Here is a 6,600-nt window from a genome sequence, read left to right on the forward strand (position 1 = left end):
ATAAAACATCTAGAGTATACAAAAATTAATCCAATCAATTTTAAAACTTTAGATATGATAATTGGGATTTTAATTCAACCTAAAATAATTTTCTCATGCCATGTAATTCGTTTTAGCTATTTATGCTAAAATAGTCACTATTTATGCCATTTTTACTCTAAAAATTCATAAATCATGCTAAATGAAATCATTTCATTTAAAAATTTACATACAGTGTTTAAATCATGCATGTGACAACATATTAAAATCTCATGGCCTGGTTCGAAGTTTAACTATATTTAAGCATTTTACCTCTTTTAATCCATTTTTATCTCATAAAAATCATAAATCATGCAATATTAATCAAATTAATACGAGATATTTCATACAATAAGTAAAATATTAATGTGAGGTCATATAAAAGTTTCAAGGTCAGAAACTAAGTTTAGCCATTTTTAGTCATTTAACCTCCATTTATGCCATTTTTATCTCATAAAAATAATAAATCATGAAATATTAATCACATTAATATGAAATTTTACATACTATACATAAAATATTCATGTGAGGTCATACTAAAAAATTACGGCCAGTAGTTAGATTTAACTATTTTTAGTGAATAAAAGTTCATTTTACTTATAAAAATGTAATAAAATCACTAAAAATCATTAAAATGAGCAATAAAATACCATTAATCATAAAAATGACCTAAAAACATTTTAGGACCAGAATATATAATATGCATCATGATTTCTTGACTTACTCTTATAAATCACAAATTTTTAATTTTATATGTTAACATTTTAACTCGGAAAAACAATAACCGAATATGCATGCAATATCCTATGTTCTGATACCAATTGTTAGGTTCATATACCTCTTATTAGACTCTTCTAATAGTGAACTAATTAACTTCTTAATCTTTGTTCTTTAGATCTAGTGCATGCATAACAAAATGAAAGATCAATAAGAAAAACAATGTCCCTTACATTGTATAGTGGTTCGAAATTAAGGGCACAAATAAGGTCACCTTCCTTATTTGTTCTTGAGCTATAATATGTTGGATGATCCTCCAAAATCTCAATGTAGAGATTCTCCTTTGATTGCACCCAAGACTAATCCCTTTAACTAGTATATTAATTAAATAGATTAATATAGTAGTACCCTTAAAATTAATTCTAATAATATATTTTTTACTACATTAGTAATCTTATATTGTGATTAGAATTTATTATTAACAACCTTTTGATTTTCTAAAACTATTTTAGAGAGTTGTGAGAGAAGGAAGAGAAGTTTGCATGCAAAGATGATGAATGAATATGTTAGTTAAAATAAGAGAACAATTCTCTTATAATAAGAGGAGGAAACCGGTGGGAGCAAGGCAAATAGGCCAAGAGCTTTTGGTCTTCACAAGAAATAGGTATGTAAGGCTATGATGCAATAAGTATGATTACACGTATTTTATATCATAAAATAAATCAACCACAATGCATCACAACTCCCTCGATTTCGGTCCACTTCACTTAAAATGGACTACCATTTTATTTTGTCAATTTGTCATTTGTCACACAATAATGTCACATGTAGTATGTTACATGTTATTAATTAATTTAATGCATATAAATCAAATAAATATCATTTTATAAATTAATTAAATTACATACAACAAATTGACAAGTGATACTTGATCACATAAATAAAATGGGTCATATAATTATAAATCACAACATATTGTAATTATAATTAACCATTCATTCTTATCTCAATTTTTTCACAAACAATAATCAATTTTAGTAATAAAATGTTTCAATTACTAAAATAAATCTTATTTAATCCCATTACAATAAGATATAAATATTCTCTCTCACAAATGAATTGTTCAATTTTAAGGAATTGATTAACTTGTATCGTCATACAATTAATCAATTTGTCTATTAAGGGAATTGTCCTTTAGGTGTGACCTTAAGGGTTCAACTGATCACCACCGTCAAACGACAGTAATGTCTAACTCTAGTTAGCCGATCATTACTGATAAATGTTGATCAGTTGACTATATAAATGAATCATCCCTTACGTATTTTTAATATGAGATTTAAACATGTGATCGCACTATTGTTGAGGACATATACTCCAACACCAAGATGGGTGATCTTGGTTGTGCCCAAATACTACCATTTCTCAATGTACGGAAAATTATTTTCCTCATCTTTTATATTAATATGCTTTAATATTGCATGCATGTTACATAGATCACATAAACACAAATTATGAGATAATTTGATTTTTAATTAGAGAGTCTAATTAGGATCTATGATCTATCAAGTGGTATTAGAGCTTATTAGGCTTGTAATTTGCATGTTGATTTTAAGCATATTAAACAAATTATGAGATAATTTGGAAAAATCAAAAATGGTGTTAAAAGAGGTTTTAGCATGAAATTTTTTGGACATGCATACCTACTGATCTCAAAAGGTTTGTGGTAAAATTTGGTGATTTGTGAAGTTATTTTGCTATTTTTAATGATTTTTGGTAGAAAACCGAGTCAAAAATCCGTATTTTGGTTAAGAGTTAACTAAAACTAGTTAAATGTTGATTCGGGTCATGAAATTTTTATGGTGTTTCATGCATATTTTCTACAGATTGTATGTAAAATTTCGAAGGTTAGTTTGAAGTTTTGCATGTTTATTGATTTTATGAGATAAAAGTCGATTAAAGTGAAATAAATTAATCATATATTTGAAACATTTGTTCCTACCCTTGACAAAAATTTATGTACATTTAAAAATATGATTTAAAAGTTAAAAGTGAAATTTAAAATGTATTTTCACCTTGTTTTGATGTTTATTTGTTTTAGTGGTTAAAAACCGATAAATATCGATCTTTTTCTTCATAACATTTATCCGAATTTTTTGGGCAATTTTTCTGTCTTTTTGGTGTTTTTGGGAGTATTTCAGAATACTCAAAATTTTAAGTTTTATTTTTGGTAATATTTTCAATTATTTTGGATTTATTACTTAAAAGTTATGATTTTACCGATTAAATTAGCAAAATATCACTAAATCAAACTAATTATTCATCATCAAATTAGAGAGGACTAATTTTGAGATCCAAAATAGTTTGGAAAATTAGTTTGCACTTAAATGAGATTTAAGAGTTGATTATTGATTTTTACAAGTTAAAAATCGATTAAATCCACAAAACCGAGCAAGATACCAACGATTGTAAGATAGAGCGATTTTGGCATCATTTTATAGCATTTTAAGCATATTTATTTACGTTGAATGAATGATTTTCATTTATTTAAAGTATTTATTTTGTTGTACCTAGTATGGCCTAGTTTATTTTAATCGTTATTACCCGAAATGAATGGGAATAGCGATTTGTTTGTAATTTAAATACGATCTCGTATCGTCGGTTTGTAATTAATTAATAGTTTTATTTATTTTATTAATTAATGTATAATAGGAATAGCTATGTAATTCAATTGTAATAGTTATTCTTACCGGCGTTTCCAAAAGACGGATTTACATCGAGACGGAGTCTATTTTTGGAAAGGTGTTCCAAATCCCACAAGAAGGAGCCACTTTTGGAATGAAGAGGCAAGGGACCAAGGAGTTGGTTTCTGATATGTAATAGTCTAGTTTTTATTAACTAGGAGGCCATACTAGGATTTTTCATATGCTTGCTTGCTTTTATTTTCGCGCATGCCAAAATCGCCATTCACATGCATTTTATTTTCGCGGTTGTCAATTCCCGTCATTTACATTCACCGACTTAGTTCACTTATAGGGAATTTATGACTAAATTGACAAGATCTCTCACATAACTAAAATTGAGATTAGCCTTACCAATTAGTAACACCTATAAATCCCTTGTTCATTAGAGCCACGCTCGCCCAAGCGGGGTGTTCTCTTTTTACCTCGGGTAAGTAGGGTGATAAACGGTTATCACGCGCCAAAGTTGGTTGGACTCAACGGGGTATAAGACGGTCTTGTATTCTGGGGCTAGTAGATGGATTTAAGGAAATTCGTCAACCAAGAGTTCTAGAGGTAGAATTAGTCAACCGTTGACTTAACGAATTTACACAATTATGGGATGTTTCGCCCAAACGATGCCTATTTTTGTCTAAAGACGGATCTTGGAATCATTTATATAATTTAGTGAGAGGTCATTATATAAATGGACTTGTTAAAAATGTTTATCAAGTTTTTAAAACATTGAATGTTAATTTTTCCTATTTTTCGTTCTTTTTCATTAATGTATTTACTATGGCATCACACATTTCATCCTCCTTTCATCCTCTATTAATTATTAAACTTGTTTCGTTCTTTCATAGAAAGCGGTTTCTTTGAAAGAATTCGTTAGCAATGATTGGTAACATGGTTTACCTGTGACACCCCCATACTCCAAGTGCCTTACCAGGACCACTTAGGTATAGAAATGTCACCATCTCGGTTTCCCGAGGCAATGATAATCAAATGACAATAATGAAACGTACTTTATTAAATAAGTTTAAGTGATTACATAACAAAACCAACTGTAAAGTAAAATACAACTGTTCTCAAACTATAAACCAACTGAATGAAACTTTCTTAACAAACACAACGGAAGACTAAAGACTCTGATATGTGATGACTCCATCCCTAGCTAGATCCCTCGCGTATCCAAGATATACCTGTCAAACAACTGCTCACCACCCCCGAATGGATCACCCCAGTTTTTAAAACATTTAAACGGGGTCAGTACTAATCACACAATTATAATCACAATCGGACAGAAATCAACACAGCTCAATCGTGACAGGTATACTCCGAACTCCATCACCCACTCCACAATACTGACTACACACTAAAGTGTGTAGCCCTGCCAGAGTACCTATCGCAACAGGTTACTCCTCGCCGCCAGTGGGGGACCGCAGTCGTTCCCACCTAAGCCCCGCTCATCTCCATCGAGCGATAAACCAAAATCCATTAATGTGCACATCCCTTCTGTGGCGGGTTCCACAGAAGGCGAATAATGGGCGTTAAGCCACTCCCGCAAGTGACTTCACTCAGCCAGGGACGCACCCCGAAGAACACAGACAGATACAATCAACAACAGTCAACAACAACCAAATCCAACAACCGTCACAATACGAATATGATACTTTACAATAATCACAAACAAACACCAAACCACATTATGTGACTAATACTGAGTAGGGAAAACCCTACCTGGAATGCAATCACTATTCAGACGATCTAGCAGCTGTCTCAAAATTTTTCTTCTACGAAACCTCCTCCTTTACACATATTCATACAATCACTACCACAACAATATAATTATAAAACCCCTAATTTACCCAATTAGGGTTTTAACCAAACTCAAAGAAACAACATAAAAACTATACAAGGATCTTACCCTCGACACGACGAACTCAACGGTGTAAAGAACGTGACGATCCGACAACCTTAGCCCTTGGGATTTGATGGTAACGCGACGACGTAGACAACGTAATTTCTTTTCTCTTTGAAAGGTTTTTATAAAAAGTACAAATGATGAAGAAAGTGACGGAAAGCTTAATATATCTTTCACGCGTTACTAACAAAACCCGACTAAAACAACCCGTAAAAGTAACTTACTCGATCGAGTAAGTAACTTACTCGATCGAGTGCCATACATACTCGATCGAGTACCCATCAGACCGACTATGTTTCGTATAAAAACATACTTACTCGACAGAGTAAGCCCCACTCGATAGAGTACCCAAAGACTCGTAAAATCGTAGTATTACAGTCTTCCCTCCTTAAAAAGAACTTCGTCCCCGAAGTTCAACCCATACTCAAAAACAAACATACTAACTCGATCAAGACACAACAACGTAACTAAGAACTCAAAACAAAACTCCAACCAAACATGAACTCGTAACACCAACTCCACTAACTATTCCTACCTCCACAACATGGCTCACGATATCGTATCAACTCCATTATATCTCTCTCAACAGTAACTCCATACACTACCAACTACCGTTCACAAACGCTGCTAGCTCCGTAATATATCATCCACTAGCAAATCCAATATCAAGACACTCATAGATATCAAACGGAATGTTACATTCTACCACCCTTAAAAGGAACTTCGTCCTCGAAGTTTACTCACACTCATAACATCATCTTCCAACTGTCAAAACTATCGAACTCATAATCATCATCATTCAACTGTCAACACTATTGAAATATTCTCGCACTCCTAGACATCACACTACTACAAGCACGGTCATGACCTTTAACAAAATCAACCACAACAGAAAACCATCCTTTATTCTCCATTAAAACTCAAACTTCCAAATATACTTCAACATCTATAACCATCAAACTCTCTTTGCCGCATCCTTCTGCTCTTAAGATAAATGTTACGTCCTCGTAACTCACTAATACTAAATCCTAGCTATATCTTCTCATTATCCTCATCACCACCGCATGTCAAAGATAACCACCTATAATCTAAACACTCGTCATGCATATATCTAAGGGTCTCTTACTTAAACAATTCTCATACTTCAATTCACTCGTCACACCACCTAACCTATACCTCAAAATCTTTAGCTTAACCCAAAACTTCAACTCTTCCAAATTACCG

This window comes from Silene latifolia, unplaced genomic scaffold (assembly GCF_048544455.1).
Source record: "Silene latifolia isolate original U9 population unplaced genomic scaffold, ASM4854445v1 scaffold_233, whole genome shotgun sequence".
NCBI classification, from domain to species: domain Eukaryota; kingdom Viridiplantae; phylum Streptophyta; class Magnoliopsida; order Caryophyllales; family Caryophyllaceae; genus Silene; species Silene latifolia.